Source organism: Lynx canadensis, chromosome B2 (assembly GCF_007474595.2).
Source record: "Lynx canadensis isolate LIC74 chromosome B2, mLynCan4.pri.v2, whole genome shotgun sequence".
In the NCBI taxonomy this organism is placed as follows: domain Eukaryota; kingdom Metazoa; phylum Chordata; class Mammalia; order Carnivora; family Felidae; genus Lynx; species Lynx canadensis.
Genome location: NC_044307.1, coordinates 40,411,368 through 40,434,375, shown reverse-complemented (window position 1 = coordinate 40,434,375; position 23,008 = coordinate 40,411,368). Strand labels below are relative to the sequence as shown.

The 23,008-nt window shown below is 40.7% G+C and overlaps 1 protein-coding gene across 2 annotated transcripts in view; it reads left to right on the top strand.

Moving 5' to 3' along the window:
* The first annotated feature begins 6,127 nt into the window (after window positions 1-6,127).
* Window positions 6,128-23,008, top strand: part of USP49 (ubiquitin specific peptidase 49) — a 79,337-nt gene continuing 62,456 nt past the window's right edge. For both annotated transcript variants that reach the window (XM_030315490.1, XM_030315489.1), the window contains exon 1: window positions 6,128-6,208. The gene's annotated coding sequence lies outside the window, so the exon portion shown is untranslated. The remainder of the gene's footprint in view (window positions 6,209-23,008) is intronic.

Genomic DNA, 23,008 nt, shown 5'->3' with positions numbered 1-23,008 from the left:
CAGTAGGAAGAGCATGTGACTCTTGATCTCGAGTTGTGAGTTCAAACCCCACATTGGGTGTAGAGATTACTTAAAAATAAAATCTTAAAAAAAAAATAAAAAGATGGGACGTTATGAGGTTATACTGCTTGGTGACAGGTTAAAATTCTCCCCCAGTGGAAAGAATGCTGTTACAATAGAGAATGAGCAGTGAGGGAGGGTCCCAAGAAGGTATACATAGTACAGGTATATTTTTTGTAGCCAGATCAGCGAGCACAGTTGTGTTGCCCATCTCTGGAGCATGGAACTCTGTTTTTAAAATTTATTCACAGTGATAAGATTTTACTTGTTCTTCTACAAGCTGAAGGAAAAGAGTCTGCTTAGGAAAAAAAAAATGTTGAGGTACAATTGCCTATATACTCTTTGTGGAACACATCCATCCCTGTTTCCCCTCGGCTCCCAGGTCTTTGTTGTTCCTGTCTCTGAACTGTTTTTGTGCCGTACCATGTGTGTTGTGATCACATTTCATTACCAGTTGTGTCTTTAATGGAGGCTCAGTGCTCCTGATTCTATTTTGCATTCCTCATTAATGAACCACTGAAGCACTTAACTCTGAAGCTACACTAAAACCTTGTTAGCTCTGCTGCCAAGCCTTCTCATATTTGAATATCTAAAATAGCCTTCTTATTTCTGCTTCCATCTAATATACAATTCTCAAACTTTTTAGTCTCAGGACTCCTTGACACTTTTAAAAGTTCCAAAGAGCTTTAGTTTATGTCTATCTATTGATAGTTGCCTTATTAAAAGTTATAACGAGGGGCGCCTGGGTGGCTCAGTCCATTAAGCATCCAACTCTTGATTTCAGCTCAGGTCGTGAGTTCCCATGGTTCATGAGATTGAGCCCCGCGTCGGGCTATGACTTCCAAAGTGAAATGAGTATTATTTTTTTTCAGTGAATGGCAGCGAAGAGTACTTTGATAGCATAATTGAGTGCTATTGACTTGAAATGTGCTCATTTTTGCCCATTGTTACTTTTGTATCATTAGTGCAAATACCATAGTGGTGACAAAAGCAAATAATGTCTTATTATGAAAACAAGTTTGGTAGGGACCCTGTGGAAGAGTCTCAGGGCTCCACAGGCCACACTTTGAGAACCACTGATCCAATACATGCTCAGGGCATTGAGAATCTTTACGCCCTAGACTATGCTATTCTGAGAACACCCTTTCCTTTGGAAGTCTTAAGTGGCTCCGAAACCTTTCACTCAAAAGCACCTATTACCCATTAGGCACTTTGTTAAGGAATTAACATTGGATAAGATACAATCTAATCTCCAATAATTGGAGGGGGTTGCAGAGTAAGGGGAGAAAAATTGATAATTGAGTTACAATGTAAGGTAAGAACTTTAAAAAGAAATTAAAGACAACAAAAGGAATGCTAAATTTTAGATTTTACTTTGAGCTCTTGAACCACATGGCAGATCTTCACCAAATCAAATCAATCAAGGTCCTTTCCTTCCATCATCAAACCTCTTTAAAATGTCCAGGGTAATTACCTTTGAACACGTTTTTACACTTCAGCACGCTTGGCTGCAGACATTGTGGTTTCATGCTTACACATGCACTCGCTGTTTCTCCCTTCTTATTTTGTTCTTTAGCTTTTGTGCTTCTCTACTTCATATTGACAGGTGTGCAGCCTTGAACCAGTGTAGCTGATAACCCATGTTTATTTCTTTTCCTTGTCCTTCTATTTGCATGTAAGACTTTACCTGCTTTAGCCTTGTGTTGGGTGATGTAACCGTGTTGGTGTGTTGTTTGTAATTTGTGCGGGGGGGGGGGGGTAACGTCAGAACAATGCAGCCTCTGGAGGAAGCCTTTTTAGAGGCAGAAAAGCCTAGTAGAAATCGTCGCTGTTGTTTTCTTGTGGTCTCCGTCCCGACAATCTGCTGAATTTAAGTCTTTGGCTGTGAACCTCTTCCTTGGGGGATTTCCATAAAACAGCTGGGTCCCGCCTGGGTCATCAGTGGCAAAAGTCAGACACGTGCTTACTCGTCTGGGAGCCAATAGTAACTTTTGCAAACGCTGCCTCAGGAAACCCCCAAGTTCGGAGGCTGCTTCTTTCGGAAAGGCACAGTTAGCAATAACTTAAGTCTTTTAACATAACAAAACAAAAAAGGAGACCAAATAGTGAGAAAGGTTTCCCCCCTTGGCAGTGGGGACAGATGTTAAAGGAGCTTCAAAAAATGTGCGGGGAACTAATGTAGAATTCCTTCACTGCTCCGCGGGCTGAAGTGCCGTGGAGAAGGGGGCGGAGATGGGCTCGGAGAGTCGCTGGCCCTTTAAGGAGGAGGGACAGCCTTAAGACTCTGTACCTTTAAGAGTCTCTTTGTCTGGAAACCTCCTTATTTATCCTTCTGTGCTTCAACCAAACTTCGACCCGCGATTCACAACGCCCCTCTACGCCGCCGCCCGTTACGCCAGGCTCAAATTGGCCGCACGTTGGTGGCTAACCCTAAACTTTGCGCCCGCGGCGCGAACCCTCGGAGAGGCAGTCTGTGTCGTGGTCGGGGCCCAGCGCTGCGCCGTTGGCGCAATGCGGGGTCCGGGGGCGGGGCTCCGACGGGCGGGCCAATGGGAGGGCAGGGGGCGGGGCCGGGTTCGGTTGTCTCGCGCCCTGGTGACAGCTCGCGCGTGCTGATGATGGCGGTAAATAGAGGGGGGTCAGGGAGGGGGCGGAGGAGGTAGGGAGGCAGCCAAGGGGGTAGCTCCAGGGGGTGGGGGGACTGGGACCGGGGAGGACGCGACGGCCAGGGAGCCCATTCTAAGACTCGGAGGCGGGGACAGGAGTCTCCGGCACACTGGCCCTCCCCTTTAAAGAAGCCAAATCCTCACACACCGGGTGAGGGGCGACAAAGGCGGCGCGCGCCTTGCGGGCGGGAGGAGCGGCGGCAGGGGGCGGGACCGCGGCGCCGGCGGGCTGGGGGGCGCCCGGGGCGGGGGCCGGCGGAGGCGAGAGCCGGCAGACGGGGCGGGCCGGCGCTTTATTTTGGCGGGGTGGGCGAAGACTGGGTTGAGGGTTAAAAAAAAAAAAAGGCTTGAGGGGAGAAGCGAAGGAAGGCTCGGGGGCGGTTGGGGGGAACGGGTCTAAGAATGAGATGAGAAGGATTAAGGGGAGAAAGGGTTAGAAGGCTGGGAGAAGAGGAGTGAGAAAAAGCCAGCCAAGGAGGTAGGAAGGAGGCAAAACCCAGGGTGGGTGTTCAGGAAGCCGGCCGGGAATGAGGTTCGGCAGACCGAGGCTGGGTTTAGGTGTTAAGAGCACAGGTTGGAGGAGGAGAGCTTTGTAGGGGATCGTGACAGGGTGAGGGTGCTGGGGTAAGAGTTGGAAGTGGAAGGCAAGGAGGGGCAGAGCTGGGGTGATAGTTGGGAGTAGAGGAGAGAGAGTGATTAAGAGCCAGACGTGACAAGGGTGTGAACTAGTGCAGAGCGAGAGGAGCTGGAGGACTAGGACCCGCGGTGGGGTGGGAATCGTGAGGTTCTGAGAAAGGTATGGGTTAGTGGGTGGGCGATGGGTGTAAATTCTTGAAAGTGAGGGCGGGTGAATGAGACACTGGACGAGTACCAGGTGGAGTTAGGAATAAGCGTAGTGGAAGGGTGAAAGGAAACCGGGATGAGAGGTGGGGCGTTAATAGGACAATTCTGGGACCAGACAAGCTGAAAGGAGAAGAGAGTAAGGGTGTAAAGAAGTGATGGCGGGCTGGGACAGGGTGACGGGGGAATTGTGTTAATTGACGAGGTTTAGCCAGATCCAAGGTAAAAACAATGAGGTGGAGAGACAGGGCTGAAAGCGGATGGTGAGAGGAGCAAGGAAGAGCTGGGCCCCGGGATTTCAAGGATGAGATGGGGTGTAAGGGAAGAGAACAGGGTTAAGGGAAGCTGGAGAAGTCCTGCTGGAGGAAGAACTGGGCTAGCCTGTACAGGGGTGGGAGTCAGATGTGCATGTTGTGGGGAGATGCTACGGAAGGTCTGCATGGGTCAGGGCACAGGTGCTGTAGTGAAGGACCAAGTGTAGGGAGCCTTTGGTGCAGAAGAGGAGGAACCATGGTGAGTGAAAAGAGACCTAGAGATAGGGGTAAAAACTGGAAAGTCAGAGTGGACGTGGGGGGGGGGGGGTCGTGTGCAGGAAGGGAATTCTTTGTTGAGAAGAGAACTGTTAAGTGTGTTGAAATTGTGAGTTCTTTTGTCCATAAAAGTAGGAAATTCCAGAAACCTTTTTTCCCCTTCAGGGTATCTTGAATCTGCTTCTACCCTTCATTGCTTTTAATTCGACTTTCATGTCCACTTTGAAAAGATGAGACCCATTTTGATTTGATTTTGTTCTTCTGTGAATGATGAAGTGTCAGCTCAGTGCTGAAAACCTCTGCATTTTGCTAGTGTTGTGATAATGGGAATACGGGTTGTATTTATGTACAGTGTGGCTGTGCCTATGTGGTGTGATAGTGTTGTCGTAGGAGGGTTGTACCTGACAGCACTGGGGAGAGTGCTTTATCGACAACATTTCCATTTTCAATGGAGAGCCCACTGTTGTGGAGATCGAGAAAGATGAACATCTTTTTGTTTTGATTAATCAACTAGATTTCTGCGTAATTGTTTTTTGGTGGCTGGAGAATATTGAGAAATCATTTCAGAAGAAGGCAGATAAACCAACCGGGGAAGTTTGCTGGGGAAGAGATTTAAATCCAGACTCTGAGGGCTTTGAGTTCCTAAGCTGCCTTTAGCTTTATGTGGGACATTTCACACTATAGTAAGTAACTCACCCATTTAACTAAATGGAGTAAAGAAAGGGAGATTTGTAGAATAGTGGAGGATTTTAGAGTGGGACTTCTTTTCTAGGTTAAATAATGAGTTTATAGGTAATTTTTATCATGAAAAAGCCTCTATATGGTAATGCAAGCTGGAGCCCTGGACAGCTCCACTGGCTCTCCTGTTTTGTGGTTGTGAAGAAAGAAGGCCGTATTAATATTAATTTCCAAGAAGCTTTTGATTTTTAAGACACTTCTGGAAATTAAAAGGTAGTTGAGAAATTTGGGACAAAATTTAGATTATTCCTACTGTTTTGATGACTTTTATTCTGAAGCTTTTACATTTAGCTAAGAATATGACCGATTATTACTTTTTATTTGATGGTGCTGTAATTTAGGATAGCTATCATTAACAAGGAAAAATGCAAACTGATCTTGAGAATCTTACTTGAGGTTATTTCATTAGTGTCAGATACACAAAGAAATTTTTTTTCAAAGTTGTGTAAATTTTGAATTACCACTGTTTTGTGGGTGTCTGTGTAAATAGCAATGATTAGACTGGTGGCATTTGTAACAGCAAAATTATGTTTTGATTAGTGGGTATCAGAAACACTGGTTATTAATCTATGTCAATAACTCAGAACCTAAAATCTATTTGGATACAGCTGCTGTGTTCATGGAATCTGGATTCTCGTAAGCAGATGTTCAAGATGACTCCATTGATTTTGTAATTTAACAGGAAATTTTTAAAAATTACTATTTTTGCTGCTCAATTTCAAGAGGATCAGTCTGAAATGTGAAGTTTCAAATTTAAGAGTAACTTTTCTATGAGGTAACTGTTTCTGTAGGATGTTCGCACATATTCCCTTGCTGTCTGCATTATGTTTGGCATTACTATTAGGTTTCACTCTGTTTATGGTATTGACATTTTTATAGCGTAGTTTTATACACGATGTCTTTATATAAATTATTTTAGACTTATGTGATGTTGATGAAAAAAAGAAAATACGGTCATCCAAGGGAAAGAGTCCATTAGGGTCCTGTCTTTTGTTTCTATATGCTGCTATAGTGTGCTAAATCACTAATTCTCATTGAGAATGGTTATTGCTCTGTTGATATTTCTAAAACTGAAAATGGATAATCTTTTAGTTCAAATAATACTGTTGATCAATAAGGACTCCCAATGTTAAATGTAAGCTTTATTTTCATTTGTTTATCAAGTAAATTCTACTCAACTGAACTTTATTTTGGTCATAATCTTATTTGGTAAGCAAAAAACGTTTAAGTTATATGTTTGGATTTGAATGAAGAGGTTGTATGTACTTAAATGTTTTTCTGATTAATCGTAGATTCTTTGGATGGGAAGAGACCTTGAAAGGACCTCTAGTTTATCCTGCAACTTCAGTCAATATCCCACTTAAATCATCCCAGGTAGATAAACATTTATGCTATTTTCATAAATCTTCAGAGATAATGTGGCAACCTCTGTAGCTAATCTTTTCCAGTATTTAATTATTTTCTGTATTAGGACAATCTGCCTTCTAGCTAGCATGCACCTAATGCTGTAATTTTGTTTGTTCTCTGTTGCCTCATTCTCAGTTGAGTAAAAATATTTGCTTACTATAATATTAAGTAGACTCTAGTTCTTCATAAACTTAATAATAGTAGCTGCCCATGTATATACTTTTATGCCAGCCACCGATGTAAGCTCTTTGCAGACTGTAACTCATTTACTACTCGCAGCAATCCTGTGAGGTTGGCACTATCACTGTTCCTGTTTTACATGTGATGAAATAAAGACTCCTTCAGATTAAAGGACTTTTAATCATTTAATAAAACCTCAAGGTTACACTCAGACATTTCATTTCATTTTTCTTTCTTTCTTTCTTTCTTTCTTTCTTTCTTTCTTTTTTTTCTTTCCTTTCCTTTCCTTTCCCTTCCTTTTCTTTCTTTTCTTTCTTTTCTTTCTACCAAGTGGTGGGCATAAGATTTGAACCTTGGCATTTTGCAGGCAGTCTGTGCTCTGGTATTTTCTCTACTTGACTGTTGTGAGGTGATCCGTCAGCATGCTCTTCTCCAGATTAAACAGTGTTAGTTTATTTTATCCCTTAAACTGTTTTGTTTGCCAATCCTTAAATTATCCCTGTGGTTCTGTTATTAACCTTTCTTCAGTAGCTTTCTAGGTGAGGAAACTGGGACAAACACCAGAAGGGCTATATCTAATGCAAAGATTACATCCGGATTCTTACATGCCCTTGTGTTTTCATTAAAAAGTTGCATTCATAAGACAACCCAAAACCAATAAAATGCCTGACTGCACTGCAGATAAATGGTTAGCTATCTACCTTTTTCACATAAAAAAAGGACTTGTTATAAACCATACAGGTTTGCAGTTGAGGGATTGTTGCCCATTGGGAAAAGCGGAACTCCAATTTTAGTGCAGATATCCATAAGCAAAATCTGTTCAGACTCTGGTTTTTCACTGTCTTCTCTTTATGTGTGTCTGTGTAAGTAATATATTATGTATATTTATGTATGCTTTAATTTGGTTAAACAAATTGGACCACTCTTTTTTTTATTAAGACTTTTTTTTTTTTTTTTTTTTTTACTTTTGAGAGAGAGAGAGAGAGCACAAGCAAGCGAGCGCGACTTGGGGAAGGGCAGAGAGAGAGGGAGAGACAGAATCCAAAGCAGGCTCCAGGCTCTGAGCTGTCAGTCCAGAGCCTGATCGCGGGGCTCGAACCCATGAACCGTGAGATCATGATCTGAGCTTAAGTCAGATGTTTAGCTGCCTGAGCCACCCAGGTACCCCAGGACTTCGTTTGTTTAGAGCAGCTTTAGGTTCTTAGCAAAATTGAGAGGAAGGTGCAGAGGTTTCCTATATACCACCATCCCCACACATGCAGAGCCTCCCCCATTATCAGCATTCCTCACCAGAGTGGTTCATTTGTTATAGTTGATCCACTTATTTTTTAAAATAACTAATAATTAGTGTTTACTAAGTGCCCAGCATGAGCTAAGTATGTGAATTGTTTGAAACTCTCAACAGCCCTGTGAGAGAACTTCTATTAATACTCTTTGTGTGTGTGTGTGTGTGTGTGTGTGTGTGTGTGGCTTGTGATAATTTGTACAATGTTTCAAGCTTATGGAAAAGTTGCAAAGATGCTACAAGGAACTTCTCTATACACTTACTCACATTTACCAATTGTTTTCATTTTGCCCTATTTGCTTTATCATTTTCTTTCACTAGAGTATCTTTCAAGCAAATTTGAAAAAAAAAAAAGTGGATAGGAAGGCCTTAATTTTCAAAAGAAAAGGGAAGAATCTTTGAATGTATCAGCAAGTTAGCATGTTTGATTTTAGTTAATCTTCTGAGGCGAAGGAGTCTCAAGGTTGGATTGAGAGTGGATTTGGGGGGTTTATGGTTTATTTTCTTCAGTGTGTTTTGAAAAACATTCTTTTACCTGTGAACAACAAGTTTATAGGCCCCTCCCTCATCAGCAAAAACCGTGTCTTGGTGTACAACTCTATTGGGGACCTTCTTAGTACCTGGCAGGTTGTGTTCACACACAAGGGCATCCTCAGGATGTGATAGCTTTTAATGATGTGTGGGTAATTATTATGTGAAGACAGGAGCCATCATCACCATGACTGCAACATATTTAGGTGAAATACGTATACTGAGGATCTTTACGTAGCATCAAGGAGCTGGAAGAAATCTAAGTACAAAATGCACTTCCTTAAGAACGTTGGTTGCAATTAATACAGATAGATGTGCCTCATGGTAGAGGGATGAATATAAATATCTTAACATACTATTACCTTCACCCAAAATAAACTCAAATTTTGGTAGTCATTTCAGTTGTCATCGTATAAGGAGATTTAACTGACCCCATCCCTGCTACTATCTTCCAGCTCATCCTCAATTGTTATTAAAATGGTAGCCAGTCCATTTCATAAAAGCATGAGCTGCAAAATGAGGCCTGTTCAATTTCAGTGAAGGGACTATTAGCTGTATTCTGATGTATGTAAAATACAGCACTTGTCGGCTCCCTACCCCCAACTCTTTAAATGATCATCGAAGCTATGAGATATAGCTCCTTATTAAAGCTGATTGTAATAATTAGAAACACTTAGCTTTCATAAGGATGAGAAAATTACAAATTATTTGGAAAGCATTCTTTCCAGTCATACATTATTGTTTCTGAGACATGGGCAGTTTTTAAAGACTATAATACTGTTTCTTTGCCATTTACATGTTAATAGAAGTCTGAAAAGTAAGGCACTCTTCTGAAATTTTCAGGGTTGTTTTTATTATATGTCAGGCTGTAAACAGCATCCTGTGACAGGTATTTTCTCTCTTTGTCTTCTATTGAGCTAATTAGTAATTTACACTCTAGGAGCATCTCTTCCAGCCTCACTGTGTGAAAATGCCTGCTACTGTGTGCCTTCCGTGCAGCCTGGGCTGGCAAATGATTTGGGGGCAGATGTTGGTTACCACATCAGAAGGATCAAGGATAAAATGTATTTTTATCTTATGTTTTTATAAATGTACAGGGTTTTGTATATGCACTGCGACCGTCTCACTGGCCACTCCGCCCCCATTCAAAGAGGAATGTTATAACCTCCTGTAATCCAGAGCTACTATCCTTGATTCAGTTTTGGATTGTTGTCTGTTCTGTCCCCCACCCCCACCCCAACATTGTGGGATTTGGGAAGGATTAGCAGGACAGCCTGGCAGAGTTCAGAGCCCAGGAAGCTAGTCTTCATTCCTCCCTCCCATTGTCAGAATACAGAGCGTCTTGTTGCCTTTAGAACCCAGCAGTGCTTCTCTCATTGGGCAAGTTGGGTGAGGGGTGGGAGCGCAGCTCTTTTGTTAGTGAGTTAGGGAGATGCTTTCATATGATACTTGTATTCCTCCAAGGGAAGGATAGGTCCTACCTCTGTGTCAGCTTTTCAAAATGCAGCCATGAGTGACCAAAAGATAATTTACAGCCTGGCTTTAGCACTTTGTCACACTGGTGTTCTGCTCTTTCCTGCCCCCTGCTCTATCTCTTTCTGCCAGTCTCTGACATGGGAAAGAGGATGTGTAGTATCTGTCATGTGCTTGTGGGTCCAGGCCATGTGGACATAGTAAAGTAGCAAGAGTTTTTGACTTTGAAATAAAGTCTTAAGTATCAGTTTGTTCTATGAAGAATATAAATTTTATTTTATTATTTAAAAAAAATTTTTTTTTGACATTTATTGACTTTTGAGAGATAGAGACAGAGCATGAGCGGGGAAGGGGCAGAGAGAGGGAGACACGGAATCCAAAGCAGGCTCCAGGCTCCAGGCTCCGAGCTGTCAGCACAGAGCCCGGCGCGGGGCTTGAACTCACGAACTGCGAGATCATGACCCGACCTGAAGTCGGATGCTCAACCGACTGAGCCACCCAGGCACCCCACGAATATAAATTTTAATTGAGAATTAAAGAAAGAGTAGCGAGGGGTTTACTGATACATCAGTTTTGAGCCAAAACCTTTCTAGAATGCTAGATAATTTGTGATACTTAGTTTTGCAATTATAGATACTAATTTATCAGGATAATAAGGTCTAAGTCAGTGTTAGAGCTAATTAGAGTCTCTCTGACAAAAATTGTTTCCTGGAGGTGGCCACAAAGAAAATTAGGTAAGAAAATGTGTGAATAGCTCACTTCGGCCATCATTGCTAATAGCATTATAATCATAGACATCTAGCCCTTGACAGTGAATCGGCATTCATGAACAGAAGACATCACATTTATGTAAGCATTTATAGAGTATTTGGGAGCTTCATTAGTGTTTTGTTTTCACAATCTAGAATGTTTAGAATATCCCTATGGATGGGCCATTGCTAACATCTACTTCTCTTACTCCTCTTTCTGTGTTCTAATACAATTACATATATTAGTTGTCTTAATTATATTGGTTGTTCATGGCTAGACACTAATTATACTCTTGTGCTTTAACCTCTAAAAGAGGTCGAAGGTCAGATTGATAAGCAACATTTCATACAAAACAAAATATCATTGAAGTAGGCATCACACACAGGAGTGTCATGAGTAAGTAAAGATGACAAAGTGAATACCTGACTATGGAATTAAATATACCCTTAAAAGAAACAACATTTCTGAATATATGACATAGCTTGAAGAAATGATAACTGTATTTCAAGTGAAAGGTAAGTGTGCTTTAATGGAGAGATCAAACTCATTTGTGATTGGCATCATTGTCTGTTCCACGCTTAAGGCCCAGATTGGTCAAATATTACCAGTCTCCCCAGTTCCTCTGTTAATGTGCTTCTTGAATTGTTTTTCTCCATAGTTAGTTCAGCTTAGCCTACAACTAATAATAAATTCAAAATCTATTTAAGCTGTAAGTTTAGTAATCCTAATCATTTAAATAAATATAAAATAAAACATATAATTGCCACTTTTTACCTATCAGATTGGAAGGTTATGGTAACCAGTAGTGGATAAGGATGTGGGGAGTTTGGGGGGTGCCTGAGTGGCTCAGTCGGTTAAACATCCGACTCTTGATTTTGGCTCAGGTCATGATCTCATGGTTGGTGAGATTGAGCTCTGTGTCGGGCTCTGTGCTGACAGTGTGGAGCCTCTTGGGATTCTCCCTCTCCCTCTCTCTCTGCCCCTCCTCACGTGCTCTCTTTCTCTCAAAATAAAGAAATAAACTTAAAAAAAAAAGGATGTGGAGAAGTTGGAACTCTTACACACTGTTGATGGGAATGTAAGTTTCCTTGGAGGTAAATCTGACAAGTCTATTGGAATTTAAAATGTGCTTACCCTGTGACCCAGCAATTCCACTTCTAGAAATTTGTCCTGTGGATATATTCATACACTTGCATGAAAAATAGGAATACAAAGTTTTTCTTTATAGCATTGTTTGTTATAGCAAAAAAAAAAAAAAAAGACATGTGATGGTTCCACACAATGGAATACCATTAAGCTGTTAGGAATGCAGTGGATCTCTGTTGGCTAATATAGAAAGACATCCACTATTAAATATTATTTTCTTTTACTTATTTATTTTAAATACACTTAGAAGCTCTTATTTATGTATGTATGTGATCTCTATACCCAGCATGGGGCTTAAACTCATGACCCATGAGTCAAGAGTCGCGTGTCTACCAACTGAGCCAGAAAGGTGTCCCTGTTATATTTTTATTTATATTTATATTTTTACTTTTTAAATTATGTGTGTGTGTGTGTGTGTGTGTATTTAAAATATTTATTTATTTATTTTGAGAGAGAGAGTGAATAGGTGAGGGAAGCAGAGAGACAGAATCCCAAGCAGGCTCTGTGCTGTCAGTGCAGGGCCTGACACGGGGCTCAATCTCAGGATCTGCGGGATCATGACCTGAGCAGAAATCTAGATTTGGACACTTTGACTTAGCCACACAGGCGCCCCTTATTTTTTTAATGTTTATTTATTTATTTTGAGGGCATTTTGCTAATTGTTTTCTGTAGGTCTTAAAGCTTTTTTGTCCCTCATTTCTCTTCCACCTGTTTTGTTGATTTTTGTATTGGTATGTTCTATTCCTTTCTCATTTCCTTAACTCGCTTAATTTTCCTAACTTTGCTTAACTGACTGAGCCACCTAGGCGCCCCTAAACTATATTTTTTAAAAAGTCATGTTACAGAACAGTATGTGTAGAATATTTCTATTTTCATAAACTGTAAGGACTGTTATTGAGGTATTCCCTTTTTTCAGAGAAGGTATTCACTTTTTACTGTATATGCTTCTATAATGTTTACTTTCAATAAGCATGTGAGGAAGGGGTTAACTGAGAACATCTTCATTTGAGAATTTTCTGTAGTAGTAGGGGAGGAGAAGGAAGCTGGGCAGAGAAAAGAACCGCTCCATTCATATGAGATATATCAGTCAAGTTTTTGAGTCAGAACTGAGGCCTGGATTGGCAGAAAGGGAGATATAATGGGATTGAGACCATTTTGTGGAGGTTTTAAAGGCAATGATAAAAAGCCTGCATTTGATGTGAAAAATGATCTATAAAATGGAAATGATAATGGTACCTAGTCCATTGGCAGTGACTGACATACAGTAAGTGTTCATTGTTCGCTATTATTATTGAATAAAAATGCATTATCTTTTGTAAGCCTGAATAAATTAATGTGTGGTCTTTTATTATGTGTGCTGAAGATTCTGCTGACCCCTCTGACAGACCGCGTAGCTTGTGTGTTTTTCCAGTGGTGCTGATGGTTGGCTCAACCATCAGCGTTCTTCACCGTTCATCCTCCCATCTACCAACTGTTAGTATCAAATACTGAAGGGCTACAATTTTACCTATTTATTTACTTTAAATGTTTACTTATTTTGAGAGAGAGACAGAGAGGGAGGGTCAGGGAGAGAAGGAGAGAGAGAATCCCAAACAGGTTCCATGCTAACTGTGAGATCATGACCTGAGCTGAAATCATGAGTCAGACGCTTAACCAACTGAGCCACTCGGGTGCCCCCTGACAGTTCACAAGTTTAGAGCTTTAGACATAGGATGCCCTCCAAGTTGCTTTTGGTTTTGTTTACCAGTGTTATCTTGTATTTGGGGGTTGGAAAAAAAAGAGGGGAACAGGTAATTTGGGTGGAAAACATCTTTTCTATGCCCATGGGATTTGGACTAGATAATGTCACTTTGCACTGAATGTGTTCATCAGTTTTTGTTAGCAGCACAGTGTAAATGAGCATATTAGCTACAACACCTACATTGGCAGCCAGCAGTCTGCTTGTGAATTCTTTTAGAAAACGGAAATCTGGCAAGAAGTGTTCCTGAGCAGTTGAAATATCTTTGGAAAAATTACGTAGAACAAATAAAGTAGAAAAAAATTCTCCTCCAAAAAAAATTGTTTCACCACTGAAAGCCATGAGAAAAGATGTTTTACTTGTGGATTGAGATGTGACAGTGTAATTTGGTAGGACTTCAGAGTTCATTCTGTATTTCAACCTTTCATATAAGTTTGTCATTTAAAGAGTTTGAAGGTATATTCATATTTCATGAAAAAAATTTACAAAACTATTTTAAGAACGATGAATTTCTCACTTTATAGTATACATATTCTAATGTAAATTCTTTTTCCTTTCCACTTCCAGTTAAAATGTATCTTAAAGCATATGTCTTTTTGAGGTTTTAAGATAAAAACCTTCAGCAGAAATAACAAGAAAAGTTTATATTTAAACACAGTACTTGGCACTTAAGAGGTGTTCAGTAAATTTTCATTAAATAAATTAATGTGGCTCCTGGGTGGCTCAGTAGGTTGAGCGTCTGACTTCGGCTCAGGTCACGATCTCACAGCTCGTGAGTTCGAGCCCTGTGTTGGGCTCTGTGCTGACAGCTCAGAGCCTGGAGCCTGCTTCAGATTCTGTGTCTTCCTCTCTCTCTGCCCCTAACCCACTCGCATTCTGTCTCTGTCTCTGCCTCTGTCTCTGTCTCTCTCAAAAATAAACATTAAAAAAATTTTTTTTAAATAAATTAATGTGTGCATGAATGAAAAATATCTTGAGTCTGAACTTCATTCCCTATGATTTGGGCACAGTCTAGCATTGGTGTATAAAGGCCTTTTGTTCAGCCCCCATTTCCATGCCTATTTTCCTCTCCCACCCCACAAGCACCCTCTCTAATGTGTTTGATGTATGTCCTTGATTCTATATGCATCTTTCTAAAGTGCTTAGTGATTTAAAAAAAAAAAAAAAACAATAAAAAAATGGGGCACCTGGGTGGCTCAGTCAGCTAAGCATACGACTTTGGTTCAGGTCATGATCTCCTGGTTTGTGAGTTCAGGCCCCGTGTCAGGCTCTGTGCTGACAGCTCAGAGCCTGGAGCTTGCTTCGGATTCTGTGTCTCCCTCTGTCTCTGCCCCTCCCCCACACTCATGCTGTCTCTCATAAATAAATAAATTAAAAAAAAATTTTTTTAAATGCTTAGTGATTTGGGGCGGGCGTGGGTACTTATCATTCATTCTAAAATTTTTCACCATACTTCACTGTTGCAGAATTTGGCTACAGAATTCTCCCTGTAAAAATGCTTTAGCTCTGGGGCGCCTGGCTGGTTCAGTTGGTGGAGCATGCGGCTTTTGATCTCGGGGTTCTGAGTTCAAGCCCCATGTTGGGTGTAGAGAGTACTTAAAAATAAAATCTTTAGGAGCAAGCTGGGTGGCTCAGTCAGTTAAGCATCCGACTCTTGGTTTCAGCTCAGGTCATGATCTCAAAGTTTGTGGGTTTGAATCCTGCATTGGGCTCTGTGCTGGCCGTATAGACTGCCTGGGGTTCTCTCCTCTCCTCTCTCTGCCCCTTCTCCACTTGTTCTCTCTCTCTCTCTCTCTCAAAATAAATAAAAAAAAAAAAAAAACCAAAATCTTTAAAGAACTATGTTATAGCTCTTACTCTGGTTTTACTCTTCTCACTCAGCCCTGTTTTAAGATCTGGGAATGTTTTCGGATGTACACTTAGCTAATTGCTCCAACCTGCAGCATGCTGTTCCATGGTGCGCATCCATTCCCATAGTGATGGATGCCTAGGCTACCGTAAACAGTGCTGCTAACAGCAGTCTTGTTTGTGTTCATTATGGACACGTGGAGAATGTGTTTGGGATACAAACTCAGGAGTGGCATTGTAGCATAGGTACTGACAGGCTGCTGAGTGGTAGATCAGCGCGTACCCCTCATAGGCCTTGCGTTCTCCACCTCCCAACACTTGCTATTGTCCACGGTTCGAATTTTTGCTATATAATTATGTCTTAATTTATATTTTCTACTTACTAGTGAGTTTGAACATTTCTTCATATTTTAGTTAGCTGTTTCCCTTCTGTGAAAGAAGCATGAAAGGATAAATGTAATAAAAATTTTTAAAACTTTTTATTGAAGTATAATTGACATATAACATTATGTTAGTTTCAGGTGTATAACATGATTTGCTATTTGTATATACTGTGAAATGATCACCTACAATAAGTCTAGTTGACATCACGATACATTGTTATAAATTTTTTTTTCTTGCAGTGCAGACTTTTTCCCAATGTCTTGCTAATTTGCTTTGAGAATAGATCTGGACATAGTATTTTATTATTATTTTAAAGCTGGAGGAGCTCTTGGTTATGCATTATATTTTATAAGCTATTATGTGTTTTCTCAAACTTCAAAAAGAACATCATACTTTATGCAGAAGCTTAAAGTATTGTTTTCTTCTTGATTCCAAGAGACTGAAACGAAGGTGTTTTTTTTTATACATTCAACTTGAAGGCTGTACAGTATGCTACAGTTAAGCCAGCTTGCAAATTCATCTCTTCCATTGTCTTCATTTATGCCAAAAGGAGAGCAAGTGTTTTTACCAGAGTAGATTGGGTGGGAGAGTGCTTCATTGCAGTAGTTTAAAAAGATCTCCCTGGCCACAAATCAGTAGACTATCACAGAATCTTAGATCCAGCTATTTTCCATGTGTGCAGCCTCCCTAGATGTCAGAAAACTGAGTAAATAGTGGGCAGCACCCTCTCTAATTGCCTGTTTATTGAAGAGCCCAATACTTGATTATAAGTATGATCTTAACATCCATGAGATAGAAGTAGACAGTATTAAATACGATGAACGAATACTATTTTAGGTGCATTTGCTATGAGAGGGCAATAGAAAATCTAGATGTTTTCATTTTTGCAGTATTTGGGGATAGAGAAGAGCATATTTCCTGAGATGCCATTTCTTAGGGGCTTATACAGAAGGCTGGGCAACAGTCATTTCAGGTTTGCCGGTGAATCCCACTGCTATTTGTTTCAGTCGTTAGGAAAGGATACACGACCCTGACACAAAACATTGACTTGTTTCAACAAAGCTGCAGTATTTGCGTTTTCCTGAGGAAACAGTTGTCTCTTAAGCGTTTTCACTTCTTACCAAAATGTGATGCAGTCAAGTTACTCTTTTAACTTTGATTTAGCATCTGCTTGAGTGTGTGAAAAAGTAATCTTAATTTGTGAAGTGTTTGATGTAACCATAAACTATGAACTTTCCCCAACCATACCATAATATGTTTAAATTTTTCCTTTTTTTTTTTTTTTTTCTGGCTTTGTGATTATGACTTTTGAGTAAGTATCTGTCAGCCAAACATTGTTTCCTACTCATCATAGTTTTCAAGCAAAGCCACACTCTCTGCTAAGGTGTAGTGTTTTTCAAATAACTTGATTTTGCTCTGCCTTGAAAATTACGTTTTTTTCTTTATCATTTTCTTTTTCCCTCGGAAATCTTGCTTGGGAAATCATGTTTTTTTAGATGTGATTTTAAAACATTCTCTTTGGGGCGCCTGGGTGGCTCAGTTGGTTGAGCGTCCGACTTCAGCTCAGGTCATGATCTCACAGCTCGTGAGTTCGAGCCCCGTGTTGGGCTCTGTGCTGACAGCTCAGAGCCTGGAGCCTGCTTTGGATTCTGTGTCTCCCTCTCTCTCTGCCCCTAACCCACTCGCATTCTGTCTCTGTCTCTCTCAAAAATAAAACATTATAAAAAAAAATCAAAAATAAACATTATAAAAAAAATTTTAAACATTCTCTTTAACCTTTTGAAGAATCTTTTAAAATTTAATATTTATCAATGCTAAGCTGTGTGCAACATAAAAAGTACCCTGCCTGCTTTCCCTCTCCCCAACATTTGACCTCTACAGGGACCCCCATTTTCTGTTCTTCCAGCTGTTTCTTTTGGCATTTAATGCCATACTTTTAGGCAGTAGACTCATGCTGCTATTTTTTTAAAGTCTGTATAGATCGTTCTCTAGACCTGCACAGCTATCATCCTTGGATCTACCTTTCTATATAACAGTTATTTCCTCCCTATGTTGGGACTCCCTGCTTTCTGGATGCCACATCTTTCCCCTTCGTTGTTTATACTTAAGCAATTCTTCCAGAAGTTTCCTAAGAAAAAGGTGCATAGGATGTAAATTTGAGAATCTGCATGTATGAAAATGTCTTCTTTTTCTTTCATACTTGATTTATAGTTTACCTGGGTGTAGAATATAGAATAATTTTCTGAGTTTAACAGGAATTGTTCTATTGATTTTTAGCTTCTGTTGTTGCTAACGAAAAGTCTGATGATGTTCTGACTCTTTTTTTTTTTTTCTTTCCCCTCGGTTGGAGGTGGTTTAGGAGCTGATCTTTGTCTCTGATGTTCTGAAATTTTATGGTAATCTGCCTTACTGTGAGCCTTGTTTTATCTGTTGTATAGGGCACACTGGGGGCCTATTCAATCTGGAAACATGCATTTTTCAGTTCTGGGAGATTTACTTGAATTCTTTAATTCTAACCAGCCTCCACCTTCTCTCCCCCCACCCTTTTTTAAAGTTTTTATTTATTTACTTTGAGAGAGAGAGTGCATGTGAGCATGTGAGCAGGGGAGGAGTAGAGAGAGAGGGAGAGAGAGAATCCCAAGTGGGCTCTGCACTGTCAGCATGGAGCCAGATGCGGGGCTCAAACCCATAACGCTGCGATCATGACCTGAGCTGAAACCAAGAGTTAGACACTTAACCAACCGAGCCACCCAGGTGCCCCTCCCTCTTCTCTCCCTTGCCCCTGGTTTTCCTCTTCTTTCCCTCTTGTATTCTTATTCTTTGTGTTTGGAATGTATGGACTGATGGGTCCTTTAATTTGCCCATTTTTTCTATATTTCATCTTTTTTGTCTCTGTGCTCTGCTTTCTGGAAGATGTCTTGAACTTCATCTTCAGACACTTCTAATTAGGTTTCTGCTATCATATTTTTAAGTTTCAAGTTTTTTTCTCTGAATGCTGCCCCCCCCCTTTTTTTAAGGTTTTACTTTTATGTAATCTCTATACCCAGCATGGGGCTTGAACTCAGAACCCTGAGATCAAGAGTCGAATGCTCTACCAACTGAGCCAGGTAGGCGCCCCTCGGCATATTGCTTTTTTTTTTTTTTTTTTTTTTTTTTTTTTTTTTATTTATTGTGAGAGAGACGGAGACAGTGTGAGTGAGGAAGGGGTAGAAAGAGAGACAGAGAGAATCCCAAGCAAGCTCCGTGTGCCAGCTGTGGAGCCCAACAGCTTGATCCCACGAACCATGAGATCATGACCTGAACCAAAACCAAGAGTCTGTTCCAACTGAGCCACCCAGGCACACCTGAATGTTGCTTTTTAATAGTCTTCTATTTCTGTTTCATGGGATAGTTCTTCTCTCAGTATGTTAATTGTAATTACATTTTTTTCCTGCAGTTTCCTGTACCATCTGTTTCCTTAAAATACCTTTACTTGATCATTTATTTTAGTTTTTCATTTAGGGGATTTTCTTAAATGTATAGCCTTGGCTGTCTTACTCATGTTCCATAATGAGCCACTGAAAAACTGAAAGCTGGGTTTGACAGAGTGGGGGCTTCTAAAAGTTGGCTGGTGCTATTATTCATTATAAGATAGTTAGGATGGGGCGCCTGGGTGGCTCAGTCGGTTAAGCGTCCAACTTCGGCCCAGGTCATGATCTTGCGGTTTGTGAGTTTGAGCCCTGCTTCGGGCTCTGTGTTGACAGCTCAGAACCTGGAGCCTGCTTCGGATTCTGTGTCTCCCCCTCTCTCTGCTCCTTCCCAGCTCATGCTTGCACTCTGTCTCTGTCAAAAATAAATAAACTTTAAAAAAAAAAAAAAGATAGTTAGGAGGTCACCTCTAGTAGTCAGTACTCGTAGGTGTTTTTCTGTGGGGCAAATTCATCTCCAGAGAGAATGCTCCCATCTTTGGCTTATCCCTGGTTGAAACATTTGTGGAGCTGAATGGAGAAAGAGCTGGGGATTACCTTTCAGGATATCTACTTTCCCATAATCTCCATCTTTTTAGACTGCTAGGCCTTCCCCCAGTTGTGTTTAAGTCCAGAGTCTCTCTAGTTTCCAGAATAGGCTTCCCATCTTCTGACCAATGGCTGCTTGGGGTTAGGGTGGGAATCTTGGGTTAGAACTTTCACCCTGTTCTTTTTCAGCCCTGTCTGCTGTCCCCACTTGCAGAGGTATTCTGAGCTTTTTGGTGTGTCCCAGCACAATTCAGTTTGCTCTGGGCTTCCCCTTAATGTGCTCTTAGGTTTTACATTCTATGCTAAGTCAGATAACCTACCCATCTGCTTTTCAGCTTCCAAAAACTTGTAGTGGTTTCCTCTCCTATTCTTTTTTCTTGTAGCTCTTGTTTTTACTGCTGTTCTAGTGGAGTTACGTAGAGAACAAAAGAGGTAAATGTGGGTGTTCAATGCATCGTGTTTTATCAAAAATCCAAACTTAGTTCTCTAATGCACTTTTTCAGTGCAAGACTTAGAATGGCTTGTTTAATTGTAAAATTTTGCTACAGTACAGAATTCTGGATAATGTAGATTCATTTTCTGTTTTGCTACCCTTATGGATTAATGCCTAACATGTAGCTTGCTAGAAGATAATGATATCTGAGTGGCTTTAGGAAGTTTACAGATAGAATAATAGAACGTTAGGTCATCAAGTAACTTAATGTTACTTTTACGGATGTGGAAACAGAGCCAGGGTGCAGAAGTGGCTTATTTATGTTTGCTCATCTATCTAGAACTGGAAGTGAGTCTCTTCTCCAGTTGTCTTTTCTTTACCAGTATGGCTCTGTTGTCTCTCATTAAAGTAGCTGGAAAGAGAAGCCCTTTATCCGTTGCTCATGGTACCCACGTGTCCTGTTAATTTTATGTACGCTTTAAGTTTGCAGTCCTGAGTGTGGAGGGATTTTTTTTTAAGTTTTTATTTATGTTGAGAGTGCACTTGCTCTAGTGCACAGAAAAGCAGGTGAGGGGCAGAGAGAGAGAGAGGTAGAGAGAATCCCAAGCAGGCTCCATGCTGGTAGCATGGAGCCCAACATGGGTCTCCAGCTCACAAATCGTGAAATCATGACCTGAGCCAAAATCAAGAGTCAGACACTTAACCAACTGACTCATCTAGGTGCCCTGGGGGACTGTTTTTAAATGTGTTTCTATTAATTTGGGGGGTCCAGTTTTATTTTGGTGAACTTTACCATTTAAAGATGTTTCTGTTTTGAAGAATTTATATTAAACATTTAAAAAGGTTTCTTTTCTTTCTTCCTACTGTTCCATTCTCAGTGGGTTCCAAAAGTTCTTTGAGGGGGAATGTCGATATGTCTGTTAAAATTTGACAGTAATGTGGGAAAGGGAAGCAGGTGTAAAAAGATCAACAGGTTTCTTTGGAGAACTCCTAGAATGCTTTCTTTATCAGCTTTTCAAAACTCAATTCCCAGTTCTTCTCCTCTAAGACCTCTGTCTCCATTTTACCCCGTGCAACATTAATCTTTTGTCTTATTTCCCTATTCCCTCCTGTATTCTGTACATTTGCCCACAGCACACTACTGAATTCATTATATGATGACATAGAATTCTTTGGTGATTTTCTTTTATATGTAAAATGTTTGGGGCAGAACCGCTGCTTTGTTCTTATGACTAAATTCACTTACGCACATATTTCCAGAATGCCTTCTTTGACTGAGGCACCAGGCTCTTCTGTAGGTACTGGCATCTGTTGGGGGTACATATTAGGTCTAGATTCCTGATGGTTGGTATAAATTCACCTTTTCTCTAGTCACTGTTTCAAAGTAATTGAGAAAACAGGATCTGCCCCTTTGTGTCACGTTGGTGGCTAGCTGTAACAGCTGGGAGCAGAGTGGGGAAACCTGTTATTTGGAAGCGAAGGGGTCTAACGTTCCCTTGTGTAGAAAGTGAACATGTTGTAAGAGAAGCCTTCTGACATTCCTTACAACCTCCAGGTTTTATGATCATAAAGACGTGCTCCCAGGGAATCAACAATACCCTTCGTAAGAACTAACCCACAAAGAAAAATAACGTCTCATACGGTTGAATGGAGTCTTTTGGAAATGTTTCCATAACTGAGCTGAGCTGTTGCATACATAATCTGAAGTAATCTAGAACACTTAGAATGATACAGCATTTATTTTATTTTTTGTTTTTCTTCCTCTCCTCCTTTTCTAAGATTAAAATGTGCTTTCTCATTATACTTTTGAAATGTTTTAACTTATTTTGTCTAATTTATTTATTGTGAAATATTATATATGTGAGATATATTTTAGGACATACATTTTGTTATATATATATTTTTTTTATTATTAAATTTTTTTTTCAACGTTTTTAATTTATTTTTGGGACAGAGAGAGACAGAGCATGAACGGGGGAGGGGCAGAGAGAGAGGGAGACACAGAATCGGAAACAGGCTCCAGGCTCTGAGCCATCAGCCCAGAGCCCGACGCGGGGCTCGAACTCACGGACCGCGAGATCGTGACCTGGCTGAAGTCGGACGCTTAACCGACTGCGCCACCCAGGCGCCCCCATTTTGTTATATTTTTAAAAGATTTTTAAAAAGATTTTATATTTATTTTCTTTTATTTTTCGTGTTTATTTTTGTGAGAGAGAGAGAGAGAGAGAGAGAATGAGAGGGGGAGGGGCAGAGAGATGGAGACAGAGGATATGAAGTGGGCTCCATGCTGACAGCAGAGAGCCTGACACAGGGCTCGAATCCACAGACCAGGAGATCATGACCTGAGTCAAAGTCGGACACTTAACCAACTGAGCCACCCACATACCCCAAGCTTTCATTTTTAAGTGATCTCTCTACCCAGTGGGGCTCAAGAGTTTCATGCTCTACTGATTGAGCCAGCCAGATGCCCCAAAACATCATGTACATTTTAAAGACCAAGGCACCTGGATGGCTCAGTCGGTTAAGCATCTGACTTTGGCTCAGGTCATGATATCATGGTACGAGAGTTCAAGCCCCATTTCAGGCTCTGTGCTGACAGCCCGGAGCCTGGATCCTGCTTCCAATTCTGTGTCTCCCTCTCTCTCTCTGCTCCTCCCCTGCTCGCACTCTGCCTCTCTCAAAAATAAATAAACATTAAAAAAATAAACATGAAATAAAGACCAGTGAAACAAAAGCCGGGATAACCATCCTATAAGTGTAAAAGTTCCCTGTCTGATCCTCCCTTATACCCCACCCAAGGTTAATCACCACCCTGACTGCTATCAAGAATGTTAGGATTTTGCTTCTTTTTCTATGGTTTAAAAAAAATATTTACTTATTTTGTGGGGGAGCACATACACTTGAGCTAGCGCCAGTGGGGAAGGGCAGAAAGATAGGGAGAGAGAGAATCCCAAGCAGGCTCTGTGCTGTCAGCACAGAGCCCGTCAAGGGGCTCAATCTCACA